This window comes from Cyanistes caeruleus, chromosome 2 (genome assembly GCF_971803275.1).
Source record: "Cyanistes caeruleus chromosome 2, bCyaCae1.hap1.1, whole genome shotgun sequence".
Classification (NCBI taxonomy): Eukaryota; Metazoa; Chordata; class Aves; order Passeriformes; family Paridae; genus Cyanistes; species Cyanistes caeruleus.
The window spans coordinates 91,141,811-91,169,048 of NC_141702.1; the positions used below are offsets into that span (position 1 = coordinate 91,141,811).

The 27,238-nt window shown below is 39.7% G+C and overlaps 2 long non-coding RNA genes across 2 annotated transcripts; one reads left to right on the forward strand and one right to left on the reverse strand.

The window, feature by feature from the left end:
• Nucleotides 1-67: 67 nt before the first annotated feature.
• LOC147654985 (uncharacterized) lies at nucleotides 68-1,644 on the reverse strand. Its single transcript, XR_015281188.1, has 3 exons — nucleotides 825-1,644; nucleotides 630-684; nucleotides 68-518 (listed from the first exon to the last, which is right to left on the reverse strand). It is a non-coding gene; the product is annotated as an uncharacterized LOC147654985 (long non-coding RNA).
• A 10,127-nt stretch (nucleotides 1,645-11,771) lies between these two features.
• LOC111927638 (uncharacterized) lies at nucleotides 11,772-21,573 on the forward strand. Its single transcript, XR_015281176.1, has 5 exons — nucleotides 11,772-12,206; nucleotides 12,379-12,450; nucleotides 18,568-18,612; nucleotides 19,237-19,381; nucleotides 21,413-21,573. It is a non-coding gene; the product is annotated as an uncharacterized LOC111927638 (long non-coding RNA).
• Nucleotides 21,574-27,238: the final 5,665 nt, after the last annotated feature.

Consider the following 27,238-nt stretch of genomic DNA (forward strand, 5'->3'; position numbering starts at 1 on the left):
ACAGCTCTGCCATTATCCTCCTGCAGATAAATATTTGGAAGTGACTATAAAGAAAACTCAGCCATGCATCCTCTGCTACCTACCCGACAGCTATGTCAGTACAATGGGAGCCATGTTCAGACAAACAGCATCACAAGGAGGTTTATTGTACTAAGTTCACAGACATCCATCTCTATTACTTTCTACTCAACACCATTTTAGAGAGGTATCTGTTTATTTTAAACCCATCAGAGGATGTCTTTTCACTACACAGTGGGAATACCAGTATCACAGACCATGAGGGTTGCTTGCAGAGGGGAGATGAGGGAACAGCAGAACCACCTCACCCACTTGAAGGGGAACCCCAGAGTTGCAGTAGCAGAAAACATAATTGGTGGCAAGAAGCCTGTAGATCAGGTTGCAGGTTTGAGTTATTCACCAGTCTTTTCCTTCCATTCGAGGAAGGAGAGGACAGTGTAACTGCTTCTCACAGACACTCATTAAATCAGGCACAGCAGATCCTTTCACATGAAGGTAACCTGAGAGAAAAGGCCAGCCGTTAACCTGGCACAACTCAAGAGCTGTCTTCAGCTGACAATAGCTGAAGTGTTGGTGGCAATGCACAAGCACATATACATTGACTTCTTCACCTTGGGGCAAGCAGGTTGGTGAGAGGGCTTCAGAACTGGGATCTTAGGATCTTGCCTAGAAAACAAAGTCAAGGCCAATGAGACTTATTAGGAACGGCAACAGCTCCCAGGGCCATCAAATATTCCACCAAGCAGCAGCAGGGCACTTGCTGACTCTGTAGTGCTAATACCCTGCTGACCAAGGGGAAGACACACCTAATCAACAGTGCTGCAAACAGGTAAAGGATCAGGCTGTCTACAGCATTCTCAATTTCTTTTTCTGGACTAGCATTTCTGAATGCCTCTTGAAAGATCTCCCAGTTCTTCATGTACTAGAAGAGCAAAAGGTCTCCCAGGTAGATGTGTCCTAACAGCAGCCAGGTTGGCAGGTCTGGCAGTAAAGCAAGTCAAGAAACCTTTGCGCTTCCTGACACTAAGGAGTAGCATACAGTTTGTAGGCATAATCACACTCTTCTGCATACACTTTGTCCCAGTCATTTACATGGAGCACAAAGGAATCTATTACTTCCAGGGACTGATGAAAAATAAAGTGTCAGGTTGTCTCCCTACTACAAGTGCTCACAACACAGGAGATGGCTGCCTAAGCTGTCTTCTTCTGGGAGCAAGTTTCTCCCAGCCTCCACAAGAGAAATTATCTTTAGCATTATTCAAATTTCAAGACAGTCTGAAGTCTGATTCAGGATTGGATTCACCCTGAACTAGATGCTGTTAAGCCACAAGGACCTTTCTCACAGTGTTTACAGCCTAAGCAGATAATGCCTTAGCTTGCTAACAGAAAGCGAATGTAATTTCTCCATAGATCAGCACCAGGGCACAAGGGGCTGAAATACAAATTACATTTCCTTAATACCAAACAGAACTGGATGCAAGCTGGGCAGCACAAAGACCCCAGCAGCAAGTCCCTTCCCTAGCCCCTTTAGGAACATCACACTGCAGAAATGGGAAGCAGGACTCAGGCAGAACTGGTTGATAAGCTTTCAACCACACTACTGCCAGTATCTAAAATGGCTCCCACAAGTTAAATGCAGTAAGCCATGCTATTTTATCTCACAGCCTTAGCTAGTTACTCATTACCAGAGCCAATTGCATCACTACAAATACTTCACAGGATGAAAAGGCATTCTTCATCCCAGGAACAAGAACATATACCAGTCCCACCTCATTCTGGGGGCTAAGTCTGCTCAGGATTGCCCCAACTCTTCTAAAGCCTTCCTGTAGCAAGAAATATGGGAAGATATTAAAGCTTTCTGCTTTGACATGTCACAATGAAAGTGATTTATGATAAGGGTGGCTCTCCCACCCCCATATTTCTTCATTTAGCCTTGCTCTCTTTCGAGGCAGATCACACCCATCTGCCCCACCTTCATTCTCCTTTGTCCTTCCATATGGAAAAGAAATTACACACAACAGTATCTCTTTTCCTTTGGGTGTATTAGGGGAACCACCTCCTCTCCTGGCTAGGTGGAAAGCATCACACCAGCCAACAGAAACTTCATGGGGGGAAGATTTAGGAAAGCTGTGAGAGACAAATGAAACAGTGTTTTTGTGTTGCTGTAACTTGTTTACGGGGGTTCCCTTTGCAGGGTGACAACTCCTGGCCATGCTCACCTTTCTGCTCCTAGGGAAGCATCATCCTCCAGATGGTGGCCTGAGAACATGGCACACAGCACACCTCAGCATCCAATCTTCTTTTTTTTCCCTTTCACCCAGAGTACCAGGGTGACCCTTTTCATTGCTGCTAAGGAAACTGTGGCACCAGAGAAGGATGTGAAGCATCAGCTGAAACAAGAAGGGATTTTTCCTCTCTGAGCAGCTGGACACCTTCCTGTCACAATACATCAGTACAGCACAGGTGCTGCTAACACCAGTCATCAGATAAGGAAGGGCACACATGGGGCACCAAAGCCACCTTGCAGATTCCACAGCCAAATTAAGAGCAGAATATGTGACTGTCTTGTAAAAGCAGTTCTGTGTTTCCTGAGTGAGTCTGAGCCACAGCACTGTGTAGAAAGCTTTTCCTGCCTGAGGATCACCAGGAACCACATAAATAAAACACCTTCAGGAGGGTTCTTGCTTGCTTTTGCTTGTCATTGGCAAAGACATACTCTGTCTCACCAATCCTGATCTGCAAAGTTTTCCAAGACTTTGCTCAGCTTCCCATAGAGGAGAAGTACATTGATGTAACATTTTTTAATTACAAAAGCTTATTTTACAATTTCCCTTGGCCATGTCCAACTTCACATGCAGTATCAAGACCCAGTTATTTATTTCACTCACCTAAGCAGAAATGTAAAGCTGCACCTATGCTAGGAACATGGCACACTGCATTCTGCATTTTTAGGACTACTTCAAAAAATTATTAAAAACAAACAAACAAAAGCAAATCAAATAAAGGTAAACTTTATATCTGCGAAGTGCTCAGTTTTTCAGGTCTTAGGAGAGAGGGTTCTTACACCTTGCAAGTCTGACCTCTAATTGGAAACAACTGTATGGGTTAGAAGACATTTCTGAAATATTTAAAACCAGTGCACAGAAATAAAGGCCATTCCTGATTTAAAACGGATGAACTGGTTTTTCTCTTGCCCACATGCATGAAACCAGTTTTAAAAGGAAACCATCTGTAAGAGTTCAGCTCAGTATATAAAGATTCAGAAAGCTGTAAGCAATTGTAAGTGCCAGAAAAAGAGCAAAAATAGAATTAAAACCACTTTAGCAACCTTAACCAGCACAGAAAGCACTGCTCCCACCAGAGTCCTTGGCTCCAACAGACACATAACAAACATGCAGGGCTCTCAGAACACAAGTATTTCCACTGAAGTCAATACTTTAAATTATACATTGACTGGAGCACAATCCTAAAATCAGTCAAGAAAATAAAATGAGCAGATTTTTCGCCTTCTTCTATTGCCATCAGTAAGTACATTACCTTAAGTTTAGAGCCTTATTTTCTGATTAACATTTAGCTAATTGTAGTTTCTTGCAATTTCTTTTCAGGTTAATTTCTACTTGTTCTGCCAGAGGGCTGTTCAGGTTTTTAGGAAAATTAGTTGTTTGCCTTTCCTCCCACATCCCTGAATTTTCTTCCTCTGAGTTGCATGGCATACAACTCCCTCTTCATTTGCAGTTCCTCTGAGCCCCCTCCGAGGTTCCCCCAGGTGAGAAATCATCTCTGTAGAGAGGCGGCATTGCCCTCCTCCTTGATTCCTGATGCTGTTTTGCAAGTTGATGAAGATGACATGCTCCCAGCTCAGCCTGCAATAGTTCATGGCTGCCTGGGAAATCACCTTGTGGGTGCATGGCTTCCAGGCCCTATTGTTGCTCACACAAATCAAAACCAAGAAATACCAGATAAAGGAGGGAATAATGAGTGGTAAACTTCCAGAGCTATTAGAAAAGGACTTCCTTTAAGAATACTGTGTTGCAAAAGGGTCTGAAAGATCAAAATAAGAGCCCAGCCTCTCTTGTGCCATGTCTAGATCCATGACTAATGACTTGAGTAGCCATTGTCATTGCGACATCCAAAAGCAGCCATCAGAGGTGAGAGGTCATTATCTCTACTGATATGTAGGGAAGTCAAAATAACAAAAAGATGAAATTACTTGCCCATGGTCTCCACAGCTCTTTTAGTCCCCACTGAGTGCACTGCTGAGCCATGCTGCTTCCAACAAACAGAAAGTCCAGTAAAACATGTCCAGGAAGATCTCTGGATTTTACTCATTGACAAGCACACACAATCCTGTTTTCAATTCACTAACTCGCGTTCTTAGAGGGACACTGTCACTAAAGGACACTAAATGATTCACATGAACACTCTCAATGTTAAAACAAAAACCAGTGACTTTATTCTCTGATTCCAGTATTTATAGATTCTCGACGATGACCAGGGATTGGATAATTAATTTACCACCTTCCCAAGCACACTGGTCATGGGAAACATCCATCAAAAGACGTTTCTTAGAAGGAATGTGATGAACAACTTATGTTTATAGGACTTTCACGGCAAAGTAACTAAAACTATGAAAATATTATCAGAAGGTTAAATTTTCAGGGCGACAAGACACGTCGGCACCAACCTCTGAAAAAGGCTCAGTATGAGACACAGGCTGAGAGTGAACTTCTTTTAAAAAGCAAGCACTCCTTTGTTACCTCTTCAGTGGAACTAGTAAACATGGCATACTGTGTGCTGATAGGACTCAAGTCACTCCCTGAACATGAGCCAGTGTGGGATTCCCAGGCTCTTGGCTAATTCAGCGCACCCAAACTCTTACTTCAGTTATGTATATTTTTAACCTTACTTTATTTTACTTATTCCTCACTCTTGGCACTCAGTGGGTCGTGGATTTAATTATTTGGCATTACAGGGATTTCCAAGCCAGATCTGAGGTTTGTCAAAGCATCCAAAGTATCAGGACTGATGTGTTAATGAGTCTGTGGTAAAGTATCAGGACTGACATGTTAATGAGTCTGTGGTAAAGTCCAGGATTGATCTGCAGGCAGCAGCAATTTAAACAAATTCCAGACTAAATTTTATCTTCCAACAAAGAAATCATTTTTGTCCTCACAGGATCTGCAACCAGTGAACCACTGAAGAGCTGTGCTGGTGCAGAGTGAGCCTGCAGTGAAATTCAATGTGAAATAATTATAAACCATCTAATTGGTATTATTCAAGCTGAAAAGTAATGCAAGTAAGCAAGCACAAACAAATTACACTGGATTTCTTTTTAAACTTTTTGGCTCTAAACACACCAAGTTTTACATATAACACTTCTATAACAATATAGGCATATAAGGATTTTTCATGTTATTTTGAATTTTATAGGATCGTAAAACAGAATGTAATTGGAATAGGACATTGAAATAAGATAACTATCTCCTGCTGCTTCAAAAATAAGGAATAAAAAAGAGCTCTGTATATATTTCCTGCTCCAAGGAAGAAATAAATGTGTTGTGGTGATTCTTGCTTCTGGAGAAAGAATCATTAGATTGTGATTTGCTATTTTCTAAATGCATTCCTCAAAGGAAGGGCTATTCAGACATGTGGGCGGAGTACAGCACATGCTAATTGGTCCCAGGGCTACCTTGAGTATGCAGACACTGGTGATAATTCAAGTCACAGCTGAAAAGGAAGTTTTGGTTGTGCTTATCCTTGGCAAAGCTGAAAATGGTCTCATCCTTGTTTGTGTTTCCTTCTCATAGCTGGCTAAGTAGACTAAACCCATAGCCAAGGAGATTTGCCATCTCTAGATGCATATTCCTATGGTCATCATGTTAATCAAGTTGTTTGTTCAGATACTTCACAAAGAAGTTACATCAGACATGTGATGAGGAGTTGAAAGTAGAGAAAACAGAGAACTTTTTCTCCAAATCCAGGCAGACAAGAGTGACAGATTACAGGACTCACAAGTGCAAACCAGGTCACCTACTATTCTACCATTCTACTGAGGGATTCTTCATCCACTAAAAGCAGTAAATACTTCCCTGGAAGACAGAAATTTCAAGGTGTTGCTTCAAGATGTTGTGATATCTATAAACCTAAGTCAGCAAGGATCTTCAAACAAGGAACAGAGGTTAATGCCCTCTTGGCCCTGGCAGTTTATGATGAGTGTCATTTGCCTTTTTGTCTCTCATATGTTTGAATTTTATCACTTCCCCAGCACTCTAGTTGTCTTTACCAAAGTATTGATAGACCTGGAAGATGAGTGATTGTTCCTTCTGACTAATACAGTATCAGCATAAAAACCAAACCAGTATTCTCAGATACATTTTAGAAAGCTATTATCCCCGCTTTGGAGGAGACAAAGCTGAATGCAGCTGTTAAGCAATATACTCACCTTAATGTGTTTTGCCAAGAGGAAGAACACACCCATTACTCAAACTGATGAGCAAATGTCATGCCTTCTGTATTCTGTTGTTAACTGACCTTTGCAATATGTAGTGACATTTTCTCACGTGTGATTTTGCTTTTTACTGGTTTGGTTTTTTTTATTTCTCACTACCATTATTGTTTAATTGAAGTGTTAGGTCTTAATTACAGTAAACATTTTTCCATTTCTGTACAGATGGGAAATGCACTGGAATAGAACTGGATGGTTTAAGTTCATCATCTGTTCATCTCTTGATAGAGATCACTATAGATTAGAGGTAAGTCTCTTTATTAATATTCATTTTCAAAACCCAAAATGATATGCAACAGATTTATAATTAAGCAGAAGTGATGATGTTTTTGTAGTTTGCTTAAATGGATTTGCCATGATGCATTAGAGTAGAGGCTATAAAACCTGACCAGATGTTGTATTTCCCCCACGCCCCTGCTCTGTGTTGCAATTTGCGTGAAAGTCCTACACTGTAAATAAAACTTGAGGTCAAAGTTTTCTAACCTGAGGATCTGTTCTAAAAACCATGTTGACTACCCAAATAAAATGTCTTAACTTACAGAGGGGTTGAACAACCCCAGTTAGGACTAAAATCTGAATTAAACTCAATTAAACTTATGCATCTGAACAGCATGGCAGCTTTGTGTTCCAAAGCTTGCTGAATTTTTTTTTTTGTGTAGCTCCTGCCTCATAGCCCAGACATTTACATTTCTGGCACAAATAAAACCATCTGGGTCACAACACTGTGAGGCCTATTTTACAAGTGAGCTGCAGCAGGGATCCTGCCCCACATGTTGCTCTACCCCATCAATGCCAGCCCTCCCAGGAGGCACACACAGTCCCCCTCATTGTCCAGGGGATAGTCAGCTAGGCAAAACTTGGCACCTCTGCACATTAGTGAAGTGACTGCAAGAATTGCTTCCTGCATGGACAGATTTGAAGCAAAAATTGGAACTCACACTCACTTTGTGAAAATACTTGGTTGAAAGTAGGATTCAGCCTGAGACACAAAAATGACAGATTGCATAAAAGTGAATACAAAGCACCTGAGACTCAAAGAGATAATGGAGTACCTCTGAGTTCAAGACTGGTAGCAGCATGGCTGGCAAGCATTTTACACTATTCACATAGTGGAGACACAAGAAGACACTGGACCCATGATTCTCATCTCGCACTTGGCAGAGCTGAGCAGAGAAAGACCTTGCAGATCTTGTCCTCACCACACACAGTGCAGGTTTTACCACTGGCTTTCACAAGTACTCCATACTTTACTCGCAATGAAGTCACTGGGGTTATTTATGTGGCAGAGATACTAGGTGTCCTCACATTATGCAAAAGGATAGGCAGGAGCAAGAACCTATTAAAATGAACATTACACAACAACTTCCATGGGGAGTTCCTTTTCTCCAATTATTAGACATGTTGATTAAGTGTGGTGGGTGACTCACAGACCTTACATTGCCCATCAACAACAAAAGACTTTTGTGGCTAGATAAATGCTTTTCAAGTGTATTCTTTACCATATGTAGCTCACAGTATTTTGAGCACCAGTAGCTGTGATGTGAATCATCTCAATGCACTCAAAGTTTGTTGCTGCTTTGATTTTTTAAACAAACAGCATGCATAATAGCACTTGGAAAGCACAAGATCACCCCAATCAATGAAGAAGGAGCACGGATGCTTATGAGGAACTTTCACTTCACACAGTGGTTTCTAGCAGCCTGACTTTACAGTGTGCTGCACATTCTTCAAGTCGTTGGTGCAGCTCAGACAATGAGCACGTAACTGAGGAAAAACATCCTGAAGTGCATATGCCAAATTATGAATTTCTAGAATAAAAGGAGATTATTTCTCAGTTATTTCTCAGTTCAGGGGTCTTTCCTGTTTCAAAACCGCTCCTTAAAAACTGTCTTAATTTCTGATCCCTCCATACTATTTATGTATTTTTAAACATATTTATATTTTCATTGATACAAACACTTTTAAGGAAAGCAATGTACAAGAAAGAAACTTCTTATGAGTACAGGTTTCAAAGTAAGTGGATATTTTGAATAAACACCAGAATTTAAAAAAAAAAAAAAAAGCCTAAGAACATCATTAGTACTTCTAGGCAGCTATTTTTTTGTTAAAACCCATACCCTTTAGTCTCTTGGAATGATTAATGGAACATTTCTTGTTGTGGATAACTCAATGTCATGGGACAGCATTCGAGTCACAGTTGATTATAAATTAACATTCATTTTAACTGATGCAGATAATCATGTAAATGTCACAACAAATACATTATCAAACATTACATATGGATGCTGTAATATAAACAAGAAGTTGAGAACTTAATTATCTTCCAGTGCATCACTACCAACTAATTCCTAAATTTTTCATCATTGTTTAGACTGCAGTCAGATCACACAGAATAATTTGTTACTTATAAACAGTACATGCAACTCTTTTCTTAGGTATAACTAGCAAAAAAAAGGAGGAAGATTTCCTTTTGCTCAGAGAATTGGAAAAGAAAATATCTTCCCTGAATTGTTGTGATAGGCCATACTTCCCTCCTAACAGACAAACAAGGGAGGGAAAAGGACTAACAGAAGAGTGCTAAATAAGCTCTTGTTTTTATATAGAATGAAAGGAAAACATGGCTGCTGACATGCATGGGTGCTGACAGCACCGTGGGAAACAACCCTTTGCCTCAGTTTCCCCTGTTTGGTGTTGTGGATGCCTGGTAGGGATATAACCCCTTTTTATATTACTTTTTTGCTTTTCCCTCTCCAGGGAGTCATACTCAGTTTGTGAGTTAACACAGTTCCAAACTAAGGCAGCATATCCTGGTACATTATTTTCCAGTCCTCAGAGCAAAACACTGCCTGTTGTCCTTTTCGACTGTAGTCCTCCTGCTTTTGTTCACTGGATAGCTCAAGCTGCTGCCTGGCTCAGCCAGGGTTTTCTGCTCCTTTCACTAGAGCCTTTTTACCGGTAGGCTTTGGATATGCAAATGAGAGCTCCTCTTTCCAGAGCCGAATTACAAACAGATATTTCATTCCTGAGATACTCTGATCCCCTGCTCTTCATTCACAGAAGTAACTACAAGGTTTAAAATAAATGTAGACTCATCCTATTAAGCTAAAGTCCTTTCATATATATAACAAGATTCTGGCCTCATTTTTTTCTTTTTTTTGCCAGTGATACATTAAAGGCTTATTTCTGATTAGATTAGACTTGATAGACTGGTATAAAACTTCTGTGTTATTTTAGCATCTCCTGTCATTTCAGGGTTAGAGGAGAACTAACAAAGAATATTATTTAGGGAAGTTTGTCTTAATATGAAACTGAAGTCCTATCCATATCACTTATTTGTAGACATTGACAGCAAACTATGCCATAACTCAAGCTTTCCTCAACATATTCTTATCTCATTTTAGGCCCAAACTTGAAATTGCTGTAATGAAGCAATCAAAAGCAATCCAGAAAAGGCATTCCCAGTTATATTTGGAAGTTGATCTCTACCATTAAGAAAATACATAGCAACTCTGTGAAGAGGAAAAGCACACTAAAATAGCCTTAACGTATTATGCAATAAATTTTCTTTGTATTTATATGTTTCTTTCTAATGGTTATGCTATTTTCTTACTGGGAAATAAACTGAAGCTTACATTTTTGGACAGATAATTCAATCCTGAACCCAATTCCAAACCAAACCCAAATAATAAATTTATAGACACAGAAGATATAGGTAATGCTATAGGTCAGTTATTACAGTCATGTCTGTTTTTCCAGAAGTTTCAGATTATTAGTCCCATATTGAATGAAAACATAGATTTTGTTGAATATGAGCAGATTTTTGAATACTCATCTGAAAAATCCCCAATAACCTCCACCAACTAATTCTGAACTTTAAACTTCTATAAAAAGATTTTATATTAGTCTCCAGAAAAAAAACCCCACAACTTGGTCTTTAAAAGCTGTGATCCTCCTGAGCCTGTTCATAACTATTAGGTAGGGCAATGTATGCTTATTCTCCCTGCTCCCCTCCCTTATTTTTTGATTGTCAGGTTTAGTCAGGCATAAAAATGAAGCTTTTGTGCAGTCACAATGTCTCATGATTTTCCATGTAGCACCTAATTTTATTTGTCTACAGAAAATGATTGTGAAGTTAGGGTTTGTCCAGATTACAGGACATTTCACTTAGCCATCACATTTTGACATTTGATAAGTAATTAACTAAAAGAAAGAACAGCTGTTAAGAAAATGCTTAGTGACAGCATGTAGATGATTTAAGGCTAATTCATGAACTGTGTAAGTTCAATTTAAATATAAAATGTCTTGAGATGGACATTAAAACTGCATGATGTCTGTTGTGGTTTTAAAGCATTAGCTAAAAAATCACTAGAAAACTTACTCATTTCTTGCTGTAAGATATGGATTAGAAGAAGGGCAAAACAGGCTTAAAACTTAAAAGGAATAAAGTTTATTAACAAAACTACAAGAACAAGAAACCAGAATAAAACTTCTAGAAACCCTTTTTCTTTACTACTCAACCATTCTCTTGTTCCCATGACAACATAGAGACAAACAAAAAAACCTTGGTGGTTAAAAGAATCTCAATTTGCTATAGTCTTTATCAGTCTTTGTAGATTAAAAGAAGTTCTCTTTTGTTAATTCATGGAGTTTTTTACAAGAAAACCATTTTCTCATGGCTTTCTATTTTTCTGTTATCAGCTGCCCGGAAAACTGCCATCAGTTCTTTCTTCCCATTTCACACCACTCTGAGGTGTACTCATGGGCCATAGGGTCAAGGGGTGTCATTTTAAGGATGAGTTATTCAAAGGCAAAAAGTTATTTTCATTTGTCTCTGTGATCATTTCTGGAAACAGAAGTTTTCTCTTTGTCCCTTATGAGACACATTTTCAACAACTATCACTTTTCTTTTTCTGTTCTAGCATTTCATAGGATCACAACTACTTCACTATTTGCTTAGATACACATTTTGAAATACTCTTATTCCCCCCAAAATACTCTGTCATGAAGGAGTTTTTTTCACAACACTATTGTCTATCTCCATAGTTTTAGCAAAAGAGTATTTCATTAAAGCATCTCTTTATTTCTCTTCCCTATCTGAAGCTTAATTCCTTTCTTTACTGTCTTTCATAGTTTATGTTATCTCTTTACATGCTGATTTCTCTCTTTCTTTCCCTCTCTCTCTGGAAAAAAGGACTGATCTGCAAGTCTCATCTGGGCAGTGAAAGGGTTAAAATCTTGCCCAGGCCTTGTGGATGGTCCTGTGATCTCTGCCGGAGCAGCGGCTGGAGCTGTTTGCGATGTAAGATTTTTTTTTCCATGGCTGCTCTGGGGGAGTGTGGCTACTATTTCAGCACGCCTCAGGCCAATAGCTTTCCCTCCCTTTACTCAGCAGTGTCTGGTGAAATTCAGCAGCAGCAGAAACTGCAGCTGAGCCAGGGACCGGCCTGGCCCAGCAGCCCCACTGTGCAAGGCTCAGCGAGCCCTCCAAGGGGTTCAGCTCCGGGAAGGGGCTCCTGACACTTCACAGTCTCCATCCCTCCCCCGAGAACCGGAGAGCTCCGGCCACCCCCGCTCCCCCACAGCCTCGTCCGGCCTGGTGGGGAAGGAGGCTGAACTGGAGCTCTGTTACCTCTTCAAAGCCGGAAACTAAAGAGAGCAGAAATTTCCGGGCTTAGGTCTTAAGGTAGGTGTTCACAGGTTGATCTTACTTTTCAATGGTTAAAACTACTGTCAATTCTCAGAAATGGCCAGTTATTGGCCAGGAGAAAAACTCCCATCAGCCTCCAGAATCTTTAACTTAGTTGTTTCCCTTTGTTTCTTAAATGTCAATCAATCACAATGTCTTTCCTTTGCAGTCTAACAAAGAATTAGTCTTCATCATCCTGAATAAATGAATGTGCCATCAAATACTCCTGTCATCTAGGATGGTAAGTTTAGAATCCTGTATCCAAAAGATCAACCTTATGACAAATAGTAAACACAAAATACAGTAAGTAATTATAAAAGAAGGAAAAGTTTACTGAATTTCTTTCTTAAACTTCAGCAGCAGTTTCCCTAGGTTTTGTGTCATAATTTTTCTCGTGTTGGTCAGCTAGAATAAAAGATCAGATCAATCAAAGTTGGTATGTTTGAATAAAAGTGGGTAGGATGCTAAGAATAATCCTATGGACAAGACAGAGAAGAGGAAAAAAGAATGAGCAACAAAGGAAAAGCATGACAGAGGTTGCAGATGACTAAAGAAAACAGGTTTATGAATTAAAAGAAAATTCAGCTGTCCAAAACAGACCACAGTTTTGGCAGATCTCACATCCACCATTACTGTTACTTGCATGGCAGATAAAAGACACTGATACTGATTCAGTAACCATTTAATGACTATCCATAAAAGCATATTATTAGTTTTCATACTATAGATGGAAATAGAGACTTTTGCTTCTCTAAAGATACCTTCTTGAGGCTCTCATTACCTGGACCTTAGCCACGACACTTAGAATGATATTAATAGATTTCTCTTGGCTCTTGAAGCATTTTGGAAGTGGGTAGAGTATGTGCCAACCTACAATCTAGCGAGCATCTGCTGCACCCTACCATTACAAATACTGCTGTTCTCACTCTACAGCTGCTTCATTGATGGGATTCTAGGACAAGGGTTTGATTGCTGATGGTTAGTAATAGCTATTACATGTGCTTCAAGAGAGAAGTAAGAAAGAAGGTAAAAGCACCTTAATACCACACCCAATAGCCACCAATTGAAACAGGCTTGCAGCAGCCTCCCAGAAAAGTGGAAAGGCTTGCTGTGGTTCTCTTATATTTGCAGAGACATTTTTATATACATTTGGCATATTCAAATATACTGGTCCTCTGATGGAGATGGGAACAAATCCTTTCAGCAGGATGTTTTTATGCCATGTGGGAATGGTTTGTAAATTATATGCTTTCTCCTTCATCAAAGAAAAGGCCAAATGGTCAGACAAGGTCAAAGGGGAGATTACTTTCTGCTTTTGGAACAAGGAAGAGTAAGGGAAGGCAGCCATGGACATAATCCACAGGCCACAATGCCACACAAGTGGTGAAACAAACACTAGTGACCAAGCACTACAAAAACAAGCTTCAGAGGCTTGCAAAAAGGAACTGGAGTGCACGAGGCAGAAGGTTTACAAGCATGACAGTTGTAGCTGAATGGCTGAGCTCCAGGCTATCCCCGCTGGATGGTGGCAGCCTGAGCTGCTGGGGCAGTGCTGATCTGACCCTCAGTGGCAGCTGCAGGGCCGGCCTGAGACTACATGTCAGCTTCAGAGACCTGGTTAAGCTTTCAGTGATGAGCAGGAGGGAAGGGGAAAAGCATAATCAGACTGGTCTTTGGAGGCCCACAGTCCTTCTCACTGAGCTAAATCAAACAGTGCTGAGACTTTCTTGAGTAATAGTCAATAAAAATGGTCCCTTAATTTGTAAGTCTAGCAAATATGACTTGGGGATGATTAAGTAAAGGTGATTGATGATTAGTGGGAAAGGCCCTTCCTGACACAGGACCCCAGAAAAAAATCCCAGGAGCCCTTAATCCTGAGAGTCACAGACCCTTGGGAGCATGAGTGTTAAAAGACTGTTTTGGACAGGGTGTAAATTAAAGGAATATTGGAAATGTTTAAGTGACAAAGAAAAAATCTTACATGTGGAGCAGCTGATATCTAGCAATAGACCTGAGATTGCTAATAGCACAGAGCTTTCTCCTTACAGTTAGTACCAGGATAAAGAGAATATCTAGAAAGTTGGACTTGTGTATATTCTGCTATGTTTGTAATTCAGAATTAATATAGAACATAGAGTCATTGCTTTTACAAAATCCTTTTACTGACCATAACTGTATTTTAATCCATTCCCAGGATGTTGGTATGCATTTGTAAAATTGAAAATCTAGCCCCACACACAGTGGCACTGCACTGGTGCATCAGTTTGTATCACTATTATGATAATGATTAAATTTAGAAAGGGAGAAGTTACGTATGAGATTGCTTAGGGCATACGATCAAAAATCTTAGCAGAGATGCCATTTATAAATAGTTGTTAGCTTAAGGTTGGATGAGAACATTTCTGGCACAAAACAGCTACACAGCAAAATAAACACGAAGTATAAATGTGTTCTTCAAATCAGCAGCCAAGCAGCTCTAGTTTGTCCATAAAGCATTCCAGATTCTGGCTGAAATTCCAAGGCTGCAAGTACATTAGAACTGTTAGAGATAGTTTGCTGCAAATCATTGTATAATAGCAGTATCTGTAACTCATTTAGGAAGTTGCCGTTTACTCAGAATGGCTCTCCTACCAAAATAAGTTACCTGGCATAGAGCAGTTAATGAGATTCTAAAGGATTTTCAAATAAATGGTGAGTTTTTACTTAAATGACAGCATCTGTCCCATGATAATTTGTATTAATACAATCCTTTGCTATACTTTCATACAAACAGTGAGGAACTGTAGTGATGTTTATTTTATTTCTTAAAAATACTATTTGATCTAGAATTCTAAATATGGTAATGCACAGATAACTCAGGATAAAAAAACCAACCCTTTTCTCATTTTTATCAGATATCGAGAAATTAGTGGCACCTTAAGATTGTTGATCAGCAAATAGATTAAGCCAAAAAAGGTGAAAGGGCTCTTTGTCTACTGTAAGAAATACAGCCAAGACAGTGGCTGAGTTAGGTATGGCAGAAACAAGGCAGAACATACACAAGCATTACCATTGCTGATTCCAGTTTAAAAAAATAAATTAGCAGTAATAAATTGTAATAAACTGTAATAAATTGTGCATGCTTCTGTAGTAATAATTGTGTATATATGTTTTCCCAGAGTCATTCCCAAGTACATGGAACCTCTCAGGATGCATGTGTTAATAAATATTCTGCTGCTAAATTGTAAGAGGTGCATCATTAGCTATAGCTCCAGTTCACCCTGTCTTGTAACTGTAAACTTCTCCTAGTCAAAGATGACAGATCCTCAGACCTCATAGAAACCCTTGGAAGGAGTACATTGTCCTTGAGACATACCTAGTTATGCCAAGCTTGAGGAGGTCCCAAAAATGCAAAACACCCACATCTTCATATTTCAGCTGACATCCAGCTGAGTGCTCTCAACAGTGTTGTTTTCACTTTTTTGTTGTGCTGAGGGAAGTGCAATCTGCCAGGCCTCAGCCTACACACTGCCTTCTCTCTGCCAAGTCTGTTCCACAGAGAATATATGGGCAGCAGCCTCTCAGCTGTCCAGGGGAGCAGGGCTGCAATCCAGCCAATCCTGTACAGACACCTGTCCACAACAAGCGGCTGCACAGAGGTGGCACTATGCCACAGACACACCATAGTAAGTATTAGGGGTTGGTTCTCATCAAACCGTATCAATTTCTGAAGCATAGTAAGTCATTCCAGAGCAAAGACTGCCACTGTGGGCTGCCTAATTAGAAATTTAATTAGGAGAAACTGTCCAGTAAGTTTTGACATTTCACTTGTTCCATGAATTGCCACCTTCTTTTATTTCAAGCAGCCAGCTTGAATCACTTGCTGTTAAACTGATGGTTTCCCTTTTATGGTTTACAGATTTTGCAGCTAATTGTGAAGAAAACCATTTTTGGAATGCCTGGGTAGTACAGGCGTGAATCATAGCAGGAAGCCATTGCTTCTGTCTCCCAACATGTATCATAGAACTATTTTCTTCCACCCCTTTTGTAGTACAGTACATTCTACACTGTGATTCATTTTCATGCAAAAATAGAAACAAATGATGACTGTGTTCACTTCACAACAGAGAAGAAAGAACTGGCATCCCATAATTGCCAGGTTTGGCGGCATTGTAACAAATTGCTGCACACATGGCCTTGAGTGAGTGTCAGCTGTAGAGAGGTTAATAGACCCCTAACACATGCTTCCTAAAAAATATGATTTTTTTAAAAGCCAAATTCTGGTCCTTGGGGAAGATCCAAAATAACACATTGATATTTTGTGCCATTTTGGATGTTGTAATACTGATAATGCCATACCTAAAAGCAAAATAAAATGCTGCTGTTTGCAATACTGAGCTAGGTGCCTATCTTCCCTATGAAAGGAATGAAGGGAACAAAAAAGCACCTGGAAATTGGATGTACAGTCTACAGAGTTCTGGGATGTGGGAGGTAAGCTGCTTTGTTCAGGCACTTTGTTAATCTCTTCCATCAGTCCTACCTGTGCCTAACATGGCTGCCCTTCAGTCTGGAGCATGCACCTAGTTGGGATGTGGGTAGAGAAAGTTTAAGCCTTCCTGCAGAAGATCATGTAGGGATTCCCTTAGGAGCCTATCTCAGCCTGCAACAGATGTCCATTTTGTGAAGTGCAGTAATGACAGGAGACTTTGCCATTTTCCAGCTGTTCAGCATGGCCCATCATCTAATTCTCCTGGCAGAAGGGACTGCAGTCACACTTGGCATTTTCAATTTAGTAAATTCAGTCAGGTAAACTGTGGGCACCAGTTTTTAAATCCCAGTCTCTCTGTCTGAAGCGATTGCCCCTTCTGTAATACTCCAGTGGTAACTTGAGCATTCTTCAGTGAGAATACATCAAGCTGCAGGTTTGGAGGTCTTTTTTTTTGCTTTTCTTTCTTTACTCGGAAGAGTGTGACTAGAGAGCTATTCAGTGGGGTGCCAAACCCACAGATGGGAAGTATAGTTATACCAGTTGGTATTGCCTGTGCAGTGATAGCTGACAATTTAATAAACAACATACCCAAAATACTGAATGAAGTAGTAAATTGGAGGTGCAGTGGCCTTCAGCTTGATCTCTTGCAGTAAATCAAGAACTGTAAATCAGAGGCCAGAGAAGTCATACTGCTACTGAAGCTATCAGAGCTGGCCTCAATACTGAAAAGGCTGAAGGCATTTTAAAGTTTATGGATTTGTCATTTAAGCAAGAAGAAAACTTTACAGATTTTTCTTTTTTCTGCTACATGGACATGATATACATCCAAAGCACTCATTCCTGTTTTCAGCAGCAGAAATATACATCCTTTGGCTCATCTACAATCTGAATTCCTCTTAACCACACCACCAAAACACACCTCCTTGTAAATCTGGCAGATACTCATAATTCTTTTAAATCCTTAGAAGGGAAGAAATAAAGGGAAGAATGTTTATCTTGTCTGTTTTTAGAGGATAGTTAACATATATTGCTTTTCACTGTGCACACCAGAAAGGACCTTCAAGATTGAATAGCCACAAAAAGAAAGCAATTGTGTTTTAGTAGCCACCTGAAGCTATTTTGGCTGTAAATCCTATAAACATGAGCTAATGAGTTGCCTTTTTTTTGGCAGCCATCTCATTGCAATTAAAAAGACAATTCCTGCAATACAGTTCTTTCAGTTCTTTGCAAGCTGTGTTTAAAACCAATACATTGGTGTGCCACAAAGCACAAAAGCCACAGGTCTAAGCCATGGGGGGTAACAGGACCTCCCACATCAGCTGAGATGAAGTTGCTGTTCATTCAGGGTATTAATAGATGATCTTATCACACTTTTTTGCAACAATTTAAGGAGTTACTAACACCTTATTTGTGGCTGCCATACTCACAGTGAAATCAAGAGAATGTACTCAGTGCCTCAACTGCTTCAGTGTGAAGTCTGTTGGTTTAGGTAAAATTTCACTTCACCTGCAATAAAGCAGCTGGGGTGGGGCACACCTTCTGTTCTGCTTGTTTTGCTGTGGAAAGGGGCAACTTCCAAGATGGCAACTGGGGCAGGTAACTTCATAGGCCACCACAGAGACATTCACTGGATCTCATTTAGCAGTGCCTCTAGTCTCTGGCAAATTCATTTAAATAAGGCAGCACCTCATAACTCTCCAGATCATCAGCTCAGCTAGTGCTAAGCTGATTTGAATTATTTCTCATGTGCTCAGGTCACACATAGAACTCCTATGCCTCAGCAAACACACAGCAATTTATGTACATGTTTTGTATTTCAGTTGTCCATGCATATTTTGTTAGTGGAAATATTCATTTGCATAGTACTCACTTGAAGTAAATTTTCCTCAGGACTGCAGAACAAAACAAACCACCTGGACTGAAAAAGAAGCAATGGTGAGTTAAGGCACTGTTGACACAGTTTCTATCAATAATTTCTACCAGTTTTTACTTCAAAATAACTGGCTATCATTATGAGTACACTTGGGCAGTGTAGCCAGATTTACTGTAAAATGAAGGACCCATGTATGTAACAGGGCGCAAACAAGCCAGAGTGTTTTTCTTCAAAATGGTTGGATTTTAGATAGCTCTGGTCTGAAAAGATCTGTAAATATCAGTGATATCTACCAGGGCTGTATGTCTGCAGAAGACTTATTTTCCAGATGCTGAGTGAGCATGGCCTCTTAAGTAAATTAGTACTAATGTCCCAATTCAGCAAAGTTCACACTTGATTTTCAGAACGGGCTTCACCTCTTACTCATTAATCACGCACTTAATTGCTTTATTAAATGGGGATGAAATTAAGCATATCCTTAAGAACATACTGTATCAGGACCTGCCCCACAGATGGTCAAGACCAAGGGCTTGATCCAGATACCACTGAAATCAAAAGGAGATTTCAGTGGCCTTTAGTTGAAGCATATAAATGGGAGTCACAGATGTGCTTCAGTGTTGGAATACATAAATCAGTTTTCCTATCACATAATTTTCATCTGATTTACTTGCATGCAAACCTGGGAGCTGGAAGAGAGCTGAGGGTTTAATGCCCTGGTATACTGTTAATGTCCTGGAAGGAAAAGTCAGTACAGACAGCACAACGACAGGACCTTCAAGCAACTGATACTTCCCAGACTTCGACACGACAAAGAATATAGTGGAACTGAAGGTACAAACTGACTCATGGGTTTAGCCCATGATGATACAGCCCATCCTCTTGCATAGGTATCATTCAAAGTTCTGTTCTTGTTTAAGTACAGCTCTCCACAAAGCTAAGGCGCCAATGATTTTCTAAAGCACTATTTATAATTAAGTAATTACACAAAACTACTCTATTATAATAGAGAATGTTTACAAGGAAAATAAGCACTTTAAGACAAAAATTAAGACATCTTCAAACAAAAATAGAAGAATTATAAATGGCAAATGGCCAAAAACCTCTTTGGCAAGTTAATTCATATTGAGCTGAGAATGTCAGATTTATTGCTGTGGGTAGCTTGACTGAATGGCTCAAAATTCATAAACCACTTCTGTTTTCATCTCGAGATTACTGAGATTGCTGTGCTGTGCCAAACAGTAAGTAAGCCTGGAAAATAATTTCTTTGCTAGAATCTACTTTGAGGCTGAAAGCAGGGGAGATAGACCCTCTCCATGATGAGTGAATTAGAATATACACATATCGTAAGCAACAGTAAGGATCTGAACCAGGGCTATTTTCTGCATGGCCACAGGTTCGCATAGTGTTCAAGTCTTCTGTAGGTTCACTGAAAAGTCTTCTAAGTTTCACTGAAGAGGTAAAATCTCTGTTCAAGGGGTGAAAAGATTTTTTGCTGGGTACCTATCACACTAGACAGTCTCCTGTTCCCTATGCTATCTCAAGCACAGAGATTCAGGACAAAAAGTACCGCCCACAATGATAGCTTCTGAACAGTGGAGTTAAAAGGAAGTTATCTCACAAAAATGACTGGACCTACTGGGGTTCATCAAACAATTAAACACACCAGCTCTGCATTTTGAAGAGAAAACAATCTAGAGATATGAAAAGCTAAGAGAAGCCTCTTGTCTGGAAAAGCTAAAGTATTCACCAGAGTTGTATTAGATCAGCAGTGAAATTTTGCCCTTTTTGAAAAATTCCCTTTGAGAAGTAAAGGCCCAAGTAAATTGGAGGACACCATTACACGACTTCTTCCATCCTACTAAGCAAACAGTGAATGGATGTAACTATCAGCATTTTTGGTGAAAACGGGCTGCTTTGGCTAGGTGCAGAAGAGAGGGCAAAGATACAAACATGCACATTTGCATATGGGATGCATTTTCCCCATGCTTCTGATAGAAAATGTGATTGCATCAGATGTTCTCTGAAAACTGCCAGTTTGCTTAAGACTGTTCAGCAAATTACCTCAGTAACAGTTTGCCTACACTTCACAGGCAGAATGCAATGAGGTACTTTTCAATGCAGATGGGAAATAAGGTCTCAGGCTTGATAATACTTCCAATCTACTTCTCAAGAAAATTATTGATTTTAATTATTTTTCAACTGCTAACATGAAAGCACTTATCTCTAGCTAGGGGCAGCCAAGAAAGCAAGGACCACATATATGAGGCCCTTTCCCTTTTTTCCCTGAATTTCATTGCTTGTGTAGTGAAGATTACTTTTTAAGAAGAGAAAAACAGCAAAAGCATTTTATACATCTCTTCAGTACCCAGAGAATTTATGAGAATCTTGGCAATAACACCCATATTCAAGTGTAATTTATGCCAAATAAATGATGAATCTACATCATGGCAGTGTAAGGACCTCCAGCTTGGACCACCTGAAGATTTCTTCAGGGTATGTGGAATGGGTCTCCTTAGCTAATACTTCCTTGGGGAAAGGAAGAACACAGGTAAATTCAAGGGAAAGAAAAAGCTGACAAAAGGAGATTATTTTGTAGCATTTTTTCCAAGACCCAGCAAAGAACCACATATTTTAAAGGTTTTAGGAAAGCTACTGCCTGCAGAAATCCCCACAGCATCAATCCAATTATACTGCTGAGGTGGAAGGGGATGGAAAAGCTATGAGAGAGGTGTAACTACCCTTCATTATTAGCCTGGACATTGCAGTCCATTTAAAAAATTAAAGAATTTGTCCTGTTGGTAGAATAATGAATTACTAAAATGACAAGAATTGCTGAAATGCTCCTTTGCTCTTAATTTTCAGATGAACTTGAAAACTGCCTTTAATCTGCCTGGTGAGGATGGATGGCTTCCTCAGAGAATCAACAGATGACAATCCTCTAATATTTTTTATCAGCAACCTTTTAAAGTGCAATGCGTGTATAAATAAACGCCATTATTAACTGCATGGAAAAATGCCTAGCATTCCTAGAGTTGAAAGTGCAAATCAATTATGCAGTGTCTTACTGCTACCATCTTTAAAAAAAAAGGATGAATTCTAATGACATAGCACTGTGAATCAAATCTGAATTATTGGAAATTGTCACACATCCCAATCCATTAAGAAGCTTTATTTTTAGGCATATTCAAAATCTTTTGAATCAATGTAAAGACTATACTGACCACAGAGCTTTAGAGTTAACCTTAAATTATGATTTCCCTAGTCTGTCTGACTAATTTGGCATCAATAAAAGAACCTGCATTTCCACTTCAGACATAGGGAGCTTCACAGGTATTTCAAAGGCCTCAAGTTTAATTTGTCTCTGAAAAACAGTGCTTATTTAATAGAAAAGAATAAAAACTATGGTAGTCAGAGTCGTAAAGACCTTAAAAATAGAGGGAACTGTGAAACTCCACAGCCTTCCCATGGTTGCAAATCATCTAATGGATCAGAAATCATAACCCAGTAGAAAGTTGGGAAAGATGATCCTCTTTTTCCCATTTTATTCCAAGGGCTGTGTATTTTAGTAGGGTGAAAAAAAACCTACTTAGTTTAAAAAAATTAATTAGCTCTCATTCCAGAAAGAGACAGCTTTTCTGTAATTCTGGACACATAAAAAGCTAGCAGAAATTCCTTCTCCCAAGGGCCATTAGTAGCACTTTTCTGGCTGCCAAAAAGCACATGCCCTTTTAAGAAGGCACAGGACCAGAGCTGTGCTGTGGTGATGATAGTCAGCAACTATCCATATTTCAAGCCTCTCTGACCTGGAAGGAAGGGGAATACCTGTCTGATCCCTGAGGGGTTGCCTTGTCACCGGGAACCAGCCAGCACAATATGGTGATACCTAAATGGAAGAGATACTATATGGAGAGTTGGTATTTTTTGCTGATGAGGGTGTCAATTACTACTGATAAAAGTACTGGTATACTAATAGGGAAGTACATGCCTACCCAAAGGTCTGATCTGCAAGATGAAGATTATGCATTTGGAACAATCTAAATACTCTATTCCAGTTTTCGGGGCCACTACAAATAATATGTAACTCAGCTACCTACTATAATACTATAGTGTATATATATATATATATATATATATACACTCTATATATATATAAAAAATATATAGTATATATAATATATAATCTAGCTAAAGTATAAATCCAGCTACCACCCTTGCCATTTGAGAACACCCTGCAGGAGCAAGGCAGGGGTTCCAACCCTTGAGTGCGGCTATTATTCAGAAAATAGTGGTGGATTCATCCTGCACCAATTATTAGACATTTGCATCAAACTTTTGTCTTCCTCTCATGCTATTCTGTTAATTCCATATTCTTTCTGTTCAGCTCTCCTAAAAAAGCCAAGTATCAGTGTGCAGTCGCTACAGAACACTGCATGACATCCTCTTTGAATCGCAGGATCTTAAAGCAGAAACTATCTGCTACTCTGCATGCATACAGCACCCAGTAAAAAGCAGACCCATTTGTCAACAGCCTGAAGCTGAAACTCTCAATGTTATCAGGAGTTACTGTGTCACATTGCACAACCAGAGTTGTGCAGGGAATGTGCCTCATCTTTAGGCTATTACTGTTGAAGTCATCTTAACTGGATCTTCTCTGACGGTGTCTCAGTTATCTTTGCACAATTTCTTGAACAGTATCTCAGGACTCTCAAATTCAGGACACTGAAATAAATGCTCTCCTCTCCATAGTTCTTATTTGAAAAAGCCATAGGAATTATTTTTCTAAGGAGCAGCTAGAAGGGAATCAACCATTTCAAAACTGCTATTTTACCTCATCCAAATATGACACTATGATATCAGACTTGTCCTTACAGAAAACTGGACAACTAAGATACCCACCCCTACTCCAGTAGTTTCTGTATTTTTTTCACAAACTCAGTGTAAGTCCTAAAACCCCACCTTTTTAAAGTGTATACACAGATACCAACAACTGAATTCTTCAGAAACAGAATACATACAAATCTGACAAGCTGCATCTATTCTTGTAGGAGAAAACTTTTTTCAAAACCAGACAACGGAGCACAGAAGCTAGTTCTCCTCATTCCAGTCACAGATCTGTACTAATGATAAAGGTATGTATAAATAGAAAAGAGATCTCTCAAATTCTCCATCATTTCTTTCTCTGTCCCAAAGATGATTCAATCTCCTTTCCAAGGTTCCGTTAAGCATAGGTATAAAATGTAGTACACAAGTTTCAGAATTGTCCCTTTTGGTTGAAGATGACATTTTTTTTCTTTATATTCACATTGCATCCTCCAGAATACTAATATACATTGCCATCTCAAATACCTCCTATTCTCATAGGTAAAAAAAGATTACTTTTCAAGACTTAATTTTACAAAAGTTCTGCAGAGTTTGTTTTTAACTGAAAAGTCTGATTTAAAAAACGGAATTAAACTTCCTTAATTGTCCATTACAGCATGAAGATCTCCATAGAAAAGCCATTTTTAAAAGCAGTATTTGAATGAGAAATTTTCAAGTGCCTCTAGCATTTCCCACCCCCACTAGGAATGGCCAGCAAGGAGAGTATGGGAACTCCCCTTAGTTACTCAACAGTTAGCAAACCAGTTTTTCTCTTAACTGGACTGAGTCAAATAAACACAGTATAGTCACAGAAGTGACACACATAAATGCAGGAAAGCAGTAATTTTACTACTCATTGTGCCCAAGTTGTTGGTGAACAATTTCTGAGAGCAGCCCACTCCACCAGAGCAGCAGACGCAGCTGCCTTAGCCCTGAAAGCCCGGTCTTTAGACTTGCTGAAAGCCAAAACACCGAATGCACATTGCCTACAGTGGGGCCATCAGCTGCACTCCTGCATTACCTGCTCATCTACCTTCCAAGCTATAGGATTACCCAAATAATTAGACTGATCTTATTAGCAGGCCCTTAAATCTTCACTAACCTTCTCCTTTAGCCATTAGCTATCATTAATTTATTAAATGTTATCCTAACAGGGTGCAAATTGACCAGCTACTACTATTCCTCATCCAGCCATGTATTTCCCCCATCGAAACTCTATAGCCACAAGTTGATTACTTTTTTCTAAGCTTTTTCAGGACAGCTCAACTACAACCTTGAGGTAGTGTCTTAGTCCTATCTGGTGATTCCTAACACTACTAGGATGAGAGAGACCTACTCTAAAACTTAGGGGCTGTGGCATGCAACTGTTCCTCCTCCTTCCCTGGAAGGATCTCTAGATGAAGGTAGGGTTGGAAAAAACAGTAAGCCCAGGAAGCTAGCAGGGACACTTATGGGAATCATTTAGCTTGGCACAAACCTCTTTGAGATCACTTAGTCCAACTCCCTGCTCAAAGCAACTGGAGACATTTGCCCAGCACATCATCAGCTGGGTTTCAAATCCACATGGAGGATTCCACACCTGTATTTTACCACTTACTGTAAAAGAAGTGTTTCTCCTATTCAAGGAGAGTATTTTCAAATCTATGCCCATCTACCCTTGCTACTAAGATCACTCTGGCTGTCTTCATTCCCTCTCACGAGGGATCAGCAGGACAACACCCTAGGCCTACACAGTAAGGGAAAAGTCTTTAGGTCCACTACCTCCCCCACCACTATGTCCAGTTTGGACTATAACACCACCAGCTGTTTTACTGCAGTGTTGTGCCACAGAAGCTTTTGGTTTAGCTGGAACAGAACTTGAGAACCTCCACCCTGTTTGACACGATGAATTGTCTCTTGTAAAGCTGAACTTGAAACGTCAGTGCTCCTAACACACATCCAGAAAACTGCCTTGAGTGACCCAAGGCCTGTTTCACAATTGCAAAAGTACCTGCAAGCACACCTAAGACAAAAGGTTCATAACCAATGCCATCAGCTTCTACCACACTTGACATACTATCTCAGAAGACGTTCTTCCATTAGCAGAAAGTACTGAAATTTACCACTCCCATCCTGCAGTTAAAGAATTAAGCAAACAGGGCTGCAAGACTTCTATTACTGACCTAGAGATCAGGAGTGTCATTTACATAACAGCAACATGGACACTCACCCTACACAAAACCAGCAGCTTTGATTCCTGAGACTAAACACCCCAAAGGAGGGAGCAGCTGAAGTGACTGTAAATAAAAGTGGCCTTCTCACACATTCATCTTACCAAAGGCAATTCTCTTTGCTAAGGCAATCTTTCATGATCCGTGTGGGTCCCTTTTAACTCAGAATATTGCAATATTCTGATATCCCAGTGGAGAAAGTACTCCCCTTTTCACCTTAGCTCTTTCCACATGCATGCTGATCTGTAGCAGAAGACCAAATGGGCTAAGTGTGATTCCCACTCTACTGAAAATCAAGGCACCAGACTGGCTAAACCATAATTCTTGTTAGATCCCTGTTCGCATTACTTACCTATAAAAATGAGACTTCCAGTAATCCAGCAATTCAGAATCTCAAGTGGTTGCTCTGATGGTTCTGTAAAATTCTCCTCAACCTGTGCCATCGTAAGTGTGTCTTGCCCCAAGCTCTTAGAGCACAGGATGAAGACTGGTAGGAAGTGTCAGTTTGATTACTTATTTTGTAGAAGGCAAACTAACTGCTAGGAAATTTAGACTGCATAAGCTTCCTGAATCAGACTGCCAGCACACAAACAACAGTTCTAAGGAATTCTGATGCTGGCTGTTGAAACACTTTTGACAAATCTCCTCTGGAAAACCAATAGAGCTATTCAACTTAGTCCTCAGAGAGAAGAGCTTTAAGATCAGTGACCATAAACACTTAAGTGTTCCTGAATTTGGATTAAACACCTGTCCTAATTTTAGATGTGCACTGCAATTATAAATACATCAAAGGTGACTGGAACAGTTTTAAAACATGAGGTAACTGCTCAGCTGTACCAGTGAGGGTACGCAGAGGCAGAGGCCAATGCTTTGTTTACAGGCCAGCAGAATCCCCAAACAAGTTAACCATTTAGCATATGTACAGTCAAGGCAGTGGTTGCCAGGACAGTAGAGAGGAAATGGGCATATGAGCAGCCTCTGGCATTCTTTTGAGTTCTTGGATTTGTCTTTGGTAGAAACCACATTTATCTTCTACTTTAAAAATAGTTTAAACCTTAACAAAAAACTAGCACTAGAAGCACAACCATGCTCAATAACAAATGAGGAAGAGAATGTTTTCCTTCTGTACTTTGAGCTGACTGCAACCTGAATTGCAACTCAGACACAGCAGTTTCAGAAAAGCCCAAGTGTGAGACTAAGTTACCCCAATGTAGCAGCTGACAGGGAATAAACTCCAAAATAATTAAAAGAAAGCAAACAGGTTTAGTTGTCTGAACAAGGAATTTTAATTTTAGGTCAACTATTGAACTAGGTCAACATCCAGTTCACAAGGTCTACAGATAGTGGGCATAGCCAGTCACTACGGTAAGTTTATTGAAGCACCAAGCTCCACACAAGACTGTAAAATACATTTTATACTACTAGTAAGAAAGCTTCTTCAAGTCAACAATACTATTAAGGGCCAGAGTTTAAGGACTAAGTTTTCACCTTCCAAGCTATTTTAAGACAGCCAATCCATCGCATAAGCAAACCAAACTGCTACATACTGAAACACAGAGCAGCAACTGCATTGAACAATTCCTGTAAATAATTCAAGGATACATTGAAACAGTATGGG